Source organism: Carassius carassius, chromosome 42 (assembly GCF_963082965.1).
Source record: "Carassius carassius chromosome 42, fCarCar2.1, whole genome shotgun sequence".
Classification (NCBI taxonomy): Eukaryota; Metazoa; Chordata; class Actinopteri; order Cypriniformes; family Cyprinidae; genus Carassius; species Carassius carassius.
In genome coordinates this window covers 19,371,321-19,379,489 of record NC_081796.1, presented here as the reverse complement: position 1 = coordinate 19,379,489, position 8,169 = coordinate 19,371,321, and the positions used below count along the sequence as shown (strand labels likewise).

The 8,169-nt window shown below is 37.0% G+C and overlaps 1 long non-coding RNA gene across 1 annotated transcript; it reads left to right on the top strand.

Annotated features, from left to right (window-relative positions):
* Positions 1–277: 277 nt before the first annotated feature.
* Positions 278–851, top strand: LOC132124190 (uncharacterized). Its single transcript, XR_009426727.1, has 2 exons — positions 278–362; positions 449–851. It is a non-coding gene; the product is annotated as an uncharacterized LOC132124190 (long non-coding RNA).
* Positions 852–8,169: the final 7,318 nt, after the last annotated feature.

The window sequence follows — 8,169 nt, the reverse complement described above, 5'->3', positions numbered from 1 at the left end:
AAGTTGCTGTTTTGGTTTTGTTTGCACAAAAAAGTAGTCTTGTAGCTTTGTAAAATTATGGTTGAACCACTGATGTCACATGACTGTTTTACTGATGTCTTTACTATGATTCTGGGTCTGGGAACATTCCAGTTCTGTTGCTTACCGTACAGGGTCCAGATGTGTGTACCATTTTCCACTGTAATTTTTGTTAGAATCCCATCTTTACTGCTTGCCTGTATTTCCCATAAGAAGATGAATGACTGACTTTTTTTTTCTATGTAATTTTAGAAAAAAAAACAAAGGCTAAATTTTGTTGTTTTCATCTTCAGACTAATGAAATTGAAGTATCCAATGAAGACCCTAGCAGTATGGAGTATATGGTGATTTTTTTTTTCAAGGTTAATAAATTATTTGTTAAAGTTAATACACAACAATTTGAGTTCTCCATCCTTTTAAATACGTCTAGGATACAGATGTTGGCAGCAATCAGGAGGTGATCCAGAAGACTCGTGGGAATCTATTTGAAGCTGCATCATTGAAGACGGAGTTGTAGTTTTAAAGGATAAAGTTCTTCAGGACCTATAGCAGTTTACAGTCTGCAAAACCATGTTGCTGGGACTGATATATGGACTGAACTTGAGCAACCCTCCTGAACTCAGGTACACATTTGGAATACTGAAGAAGTTATTTCTGGAGCCAGATCCTGTTCCTGGAATAAGGTTTGATTGGTAACCCATGAATGCCAATTAGAAAATGAGTAGTTTGATATTTCTGCTATTTTGTGTAATTTTGTACCATGGTTTCAACTGTATTTAACTGTGTGTAATTATTTATTGCTTGTTTAACAAATACACTTTGATCATTTGTGACATCTTGTCTTTTGACTCATTACAAGACAAATCACACAAAAAATGCTTTGTTGAAGGGGGTAACTTTCAATAGAAAATATTTAGTTAAAGTAACTAGAACTAATTGTGTGGAACCACTGTCCATAATTGAAATGAGTAATTTGAAACAAACCTCCATATGTTGATAGAGTGAAACAAATTTGGCTAGATTGTAATAAACCAAAACATGTTCAGTTAACCGGTTTAAGTTGAAGCAAAGTGAATAAATTGATTTGGTTGGACATTACTATTTCACATAGATTCTACCTCATTCAATTGTGTTGTCACAGCACAAGGAGTTTGCATAGATTCAAAAAATTCCATTAATGTTATCAAAACACAAATTGGTTGTTTGGAACCACTGTCCATAATTAAATTAAGTAAGTTTAAAGAGTCATTTATTTGAGTGTAGAAGAGTCACCATAGTCGACATCTCACAGACCAAACTTGAGGACCATAGAAGAGTAAACATCTCACAGACCAAACTTGAGGACCATAGAAGAGTTGACATCACACAGACCAAACTTGAGGACCATAGAAGAGTCGACATCACACAGACCAAACTTGAGGACCATAGAAGAGTAAACATCTCACAGACCAAACTTGAGGACCATAGAAGAGTCGACATCTCACAGACCAAACTCGAGGACAATAGAAGATTCGACATCTCACAGACCAAACTTGAGGACCAAAGAAGAGTCGACATCTCACAGACCAAATCTGAGGACCATAGAAGAGTCGACATCACACAGACCAAACTTGAGGACCATAGAAGAGTCGACATCACACAGACCAAACTTGAGGACCATAGAAGAGTCAACATCTCACAGACCAAACTTGAGGACCATAGAAGAGTCGACATCTCACAGACCAAACTTTAGGACCATAGAAGAGTCGACATCACACAGACTAAACTTGAGGACCATAGAAGAGTCGACATCACACAGACCAAACTTGAGGACCATAGAAGAGTCGACATCACACAGACCAAACTTGAGGACCATAGAAGAGTCACCATAGTCGACATCTCACAGACCAAACTTAAGGACCATAGAAGAGTCACCATAGTCGACATCTCCCAGACCAAACTTGAGGACCATAGAAGAGTAAACATCCAACAGACCAAACTTGAGGACCATAGAAGAGTCGACATCTCACAGACCAAACTTGAGGACCATAGAAGATTCGACATCTCACAGACCAAACTTGAGGATCATAGAAGATTCGACATCTCACAGACCAAACTTGAGGATCATAGAAGATTCGACATCTCACAGACCAAACTTGAGGACCATAGAAGATTCGACATCTCACAGACCAAACTTGAGGATCATAGAAGATTCGACATCTCACAGACCAAACTTGAGGATCATAGAAGAGTCACCATAGAAGAGTCGACATCACACAGACCAAACTTGAGGACCATAGAAGATTCGACATCTCACAGACCAAACTTGAGGACCATAGAAGATTCGACATCTCACAGACCAAACTTGAGGATCATAGAAGAGTCACCATAGAAGAGTCGACATCACACAGACCAAACTTGAGGACCATAGAAGAGTCAACATCACAGTTAAGCCTGGTGAGAGCATGTTATACCCTGTAAACCACCACTTTGCGCAAACATTTCTTAATTTAAAAATGATTTCCTTTTGAAGCATATAGTTTGGCTCTGAAATCGAAAACACTTTCTGCAATTCGTTACTATCTTACTTTTGGGAAATCAGAATTGGTGTCTTCTCAAATCAGAATTGGTGTCTAATTTATATCAGTTCATTGACAATCGTAAATGGCCATACTAAAGAACCATAATATTTGGCAACGGATTATTTAATTAAAATCAGTTTCAATTCATTTCAACTCATTTAACTTTTACAATTTTGATTGTATCATTGAAGTTTCAGTAATTTTATCAACTTTCTTAAAGGCATTTGTTTTATTTTTCAGCTAACAAACTTATTTTCCTCATATTCCAATGACCACCCAAACTGTGTGGAAAAACAAAAGGCTGAGAGCTCCACCAAGTGGTAAATTCCTGCTGCTGTGATCACAGGCATTGCAGTCACTGCAGTCGTAGCATTAATAGGAATTATAAAATGTAAAGGTATGTGTAATGAATTACAACCTTTGTAATCTTCGGCAAGAAGGAGGCGGGAACCGGCGGACAATCACAATGAAACTTTAATGACAAAATAAACAAAACAGCGCACCAGCCCCTGACGGACGACTGGTGCGCACAAAATGAAACCAAAACCTAAAATAACGCCCAGGCCTGGTCCTCTCTCGTCCTTCACTGTCGTCGCTCCAGTTTTATATCCTTCCATCTCCTCCGTGGGCCTCGAGACCGGTGGGTCGAACAGGTGTAGCTCATCTCCAATCACTCCACCGGCCTCGCTCCCATGTCCCTCGGCCCCGCCCCACTCGTCACAGTATGTATTACCAGAATCATAAGTCAATCAATATTTAGAATACATACACTTATACTTAATATATATGTGCAAAAATTGTGTCTACTTAGAGGCCACAGAGATGCAACCAATCTGTGTGTGTGGTGATGTTTGTGTCTGGTAGCAGTTGCTAATAAATCCACTAATGTGAATATTTAAACTTTTTTGTGTTTCTTACAGAGATCCATATAATGGTTTCTGTTCTCAAAATTATTATCATGTCAAAATTTTGAAATTGCATAATAATATCTGCATCAAGAACATTATGAATTAGTAAAAATTTTGACTATTTAAACCACTGTCAGCTGAAGGTAAACACATCTGTATACTTTTACTCAGATTTGACCTTTGATACACAAGTAAATGATTGCAGACTTGTTGGAATCACTATTTAAACCCGAAGGTATTTTGCAAAAACGGGTTCAGCACATTTCTCAATGGCCTCATAGAGGTCATATTATGTTATGAAACATCAGGCTACAAGATGAAGGCAGATCTTGCTCTTTTTGTTGTTTTTGATTGCTTCCACTGTCCTCATTTGTAAGTCGCTAAATGAATAAATGTGAATGTAAATGGATATATAATATATGGATATATAAAATGGATATATAAAAAATATCCTCCTGGTAATGCTGCTCCACCAACAGACCATTTAAAATACTAAAAATAAAAGTATTTTTTAAAAGATTTGCTAGAATTATGAACACACAACACTAACTGATGGATCTGCAAAGAATCTCTGCGGTCATTAAGAAATTGTGATAGCATAATCTAAGAAATATGAGGTAAACATGTGAATACATATTTCTTCAAATGTGTGCAATTTTAGACTAAAAGTATGTATACTGTGTAGCGAAGCACTGTGATCAAAAATAAATGGGAGCAAACGTGACTAAATGCGTTAATGTTTGTGTATCTTTGTTCTATTCGACCTATCAATAATACTGATTAAGTTTACATGCCTTTACATTTCTGACAGAAATTAAAATTTCTCACTGTCATTGTATTGTTATACACAGTGGTCAAATATTGAAGCTGTTTAATCTATATAATAATTCAAAGCTGAAGATCAAATCAGAAGCAATATTGGCAAAAAAAAAAAGTCTATACAGTTGATGTACATCTACCACTTCCCAGCTCTATCTTAATATTTTATTTAACATGATCTGCTATTAAAAAGTTTCTTGTGTCCTAAAACCTCAAAAGTTCTGTTTTCAATCAGAATTAATTAATAACAAGTAAAAGTAAATAATGGTTCTATACACCTGTCAATGTAAAAGAATTACATATCACTCCTGTCAGGTCTCTATAACCAGTTGGAGGCAGCACATCATTTATAATCATGACTTGGATGTCTTTTGCACAATTTAGGTGTGGTGTGACGTCATCTCACAAACACCTGTCAAACTCAATATCATACAGTGTGATTGTACCATAAAAATCTGTATTTTCATATAATAAATTGGTAGTTTGTTTCTGTGATTGACTGCCATTGATAAAATATAACATGTATATTTTGCACACTGAAATTCATCAGTGTAATAGTTTGTGGGAGGGTTCTAAAACCAGTGTGGCAACTCCTATTAATCTCAACGTAGGGTTGCGATTTGCAGTGAAAAGGAATCAAAACAGAAAATAGTTGGTAGAATGACTTATTACCTTCATTTAGTTTTAAACTATGCGACTATGAAGCTTTTTTTCTTGCTATGGATTCTGCCTTTAACCTTAGGAGGTAAGAAATCAAAATATCTACTGACATTTATTTACACGTCTGATATGTGCCTCATTAACTCAAGCTCAGAAACAGACTGGCTCCTTCAGTCACATTAGCACCTCGGTCTCTATTTAAACGAAAAGACAGTCACAAATTATGTGGGTAATTAAATGATTACTATGAAACTTTTATTGTGAACATGTTTATTTAACTGTATATAACAGTGTGTGTGTGTGTGTGTGTGTGTGTGTGTGTGTGTGTGTGTGTGTGTGTGTGTGTGTGTGTGTGTGTGTGTGTGTGTGTGTGTGTGTGTGTGTGTGTGTGTGTGTTTCTTGTGGAGATTACTATAATAGTTCAATAGAATTGTTTTCTCAGATTTAATAATATTTACTGTATGAATACATATATGAGTATATATAAATAATGTTTATATATACCATTTATTTTATGTCTGTCTGTCCGTGTGTGTGTGTGTGTGTGTGTGTGTGTGTGTATAAAATAATAAAAATAATTATTTACTTTTATTCCACTTTTATTTTTAAGAACAGTACGTGTTAGTATCAGTTTTGATTATTTAAACCACAATCAACTGAAGTTAAACTCCTTTACTCAGATTTGACCTTTGATACACAAGTAAATGATTGCAGACTTGTTGGAATCACGTGTTCTATTAAGCCCAAAGGTATTCTGCAAAAGCTGTTTACGCACATTTCTCAATGGCCTCAGACATGGAGGTCATTTTATTTGTGATTTCATTTTCATAAAATAACTTAAAACACACATGACGGCACAGGGAAGTGTGAATGCTGGATGAATACAGTATATACAGTAGACCCATCTCTATGTAGTCTTAATATGACCCTCTGTGTTTTACAGACACTCATGTCACCTGTATCTATTCTGAGGAATGTATGTTACCTTGCACTTCCACCAAACTTGATATCATACATTGGTACAAGGATAAAATTCCAGTCCATTCATTCTACCACAATCAGGACCAGCTGGACCATCAGCACCCGGACTACAAGGGAAGAACATCCCTGTTGTCGGAATCTGAAATTAAAAATGGAAATGTATCACTCTTCATAAGAAATATCACACTCCAAGACAAAGGCAGATACAAGTGCTACGCTGCCACTGACAAAACTAATGATGAGAATTATGTGGATGTGTCAGTGGAAGGTGAGAACGAGAATTTCTGAAACTCTTTAAAAAAAAAAAGATCTTTGATTGCCCAGAGGAAACTGTGTTGCTTAGGAGATTCTCTTTCATCACTTGTTGCTTACGGAAGTATTTTTTCCCATTCATTTTTTAAAGTCTTTATTAAAACACTGAGGCCTAGTTTCACAGACAGGGCTTAGATTAATGTCCGGAAGTTGCTGCCGACTTTATTTTAGTGTAGTGACGGATTTCCATCTGAAACTGAATATTGAATAGAGGGTGGGGTTTTATTTTTACATTCCTCCTCTCTGTTGCACACTCATAGCAACCTGAAAGTATGGGATATTCAAACTTTCGTCATCAGAGAAGGAATGCCATTACAGAGCGGAAGTAATTGTTCAGATTTTGATTAAAGATTAACAAAACAAAAAAAAGATTTCAGCGGATTAATTTAAGACTAATGGACTAATGGCATGGATTAATCAAGACTAATGAAATAAGTACAACCCGAATTCCGAAAAAGTTAGGACGTTTTTTAAATTTTAATAAAATGAAAACTAAAAGACTTTCAAATCACATGAGCCAATATTTTATTCACAATAGAACATAGATAACATAGCAAATGTTTAAACTGAGAACGTTTACAATTTTATGCACAAAATGAGCTCATTTCTATTTTGATTTCTGCTACAGGTCTCAAAATAGTTGGGGCGGGGCATGTTTACCATGGTGTAGCATCTCCTTTTCTTTTCAAAACAGTTTGAAAACGTCTGGGCATTGAGGCTATGAGTTGCTTGAGTTTTGCTGTTGGAATTTGGTCCCATTCTTGCCTTATATAGATTTCCAGCTGCTGAAGAGTTCGTGGCCGTCTTTGACGTATTTTTCGTTTAATGATGCGCCAAATGTTCTCTATAGGTGAAAGATCTGGACTGCAGGCAGGCCAGGTTAGCACCCGGACTCTTCTACGATGAAGCCATGCTGTTGTTATAGCTGCAGTATGTGGTTTTGCATTGTCCTGCTGAAATAAACAAGGCCTTCCCTGAAATAGACGTTGTTTGGAGGGAAGCATATGTTGCTCTAAAACCTTTATATACCTTTCAGCATTCACAGAGCCTTCCAAAACATGCAAGCTGCCCATACCGTATGCACTTATGCACCCCCATACCATCAGAGATGCTGGCTTTTGAACTGAACGCTGATAACATGCTGGAAGGTCTCCCTCCTCTTTAGCCCGGAGGACACGGCGTCCGTGATTTCCAACAAGAATGTCAAATTTGGACTCGTCTGACCATAAAACACTATTCCACTTTGAAATAGTCCATTTTAAATGAGCCTTGGCCCACAGGACACGACGGCGCTTCTGGACCATGTTCACATATGGCTTCCTTTTTGCATGATAGAGCTTTAGTTGGCATCTGCTGATGGCACGGCGGATTGTGTTTACCGACAGTGGTTTCTGAAAGTATTCCTGGGCCCATTTAGTAATGTCATTGACACAATCATGCCGTTGAGTGATGCAGTGTCGTCTGAGAGCCCGAAGACCACGGGCATCCAATAAAGGTCTCCGGCCTTGTCACTTACGCACAGAGATTTCTCCAGTTTCTCTGAATCTTTTGATGATGTTATGCACTGTAGATGATGAGATTTGCAAAGCCTTTGCAATTTGACGTTGAGGAACATTGTTTTTAAAGTTTTCCACAATTTTTTTACGCAGTCTTTCACAGATTGGAAAGCCTCTGTCCATCTTTACTTCTGAGAGACTCTGCTTCTCTAAGACAAAGCTTTTATAGCTAATCATGTTACAGACCTGATATCAATTAACTTAATTAATCACTAGATGTTCTCCCAGCTGAATTTTTCAAAACTGCTTGCTTTTTTAGCCATTTGTTGCCCCCGTGCCAACTTTTTTGAGACCTGAAGCAGGCATTAAATTTCAAATGAGCTAATTAAGTGGATAAAAGTGTAAAATTTCTCA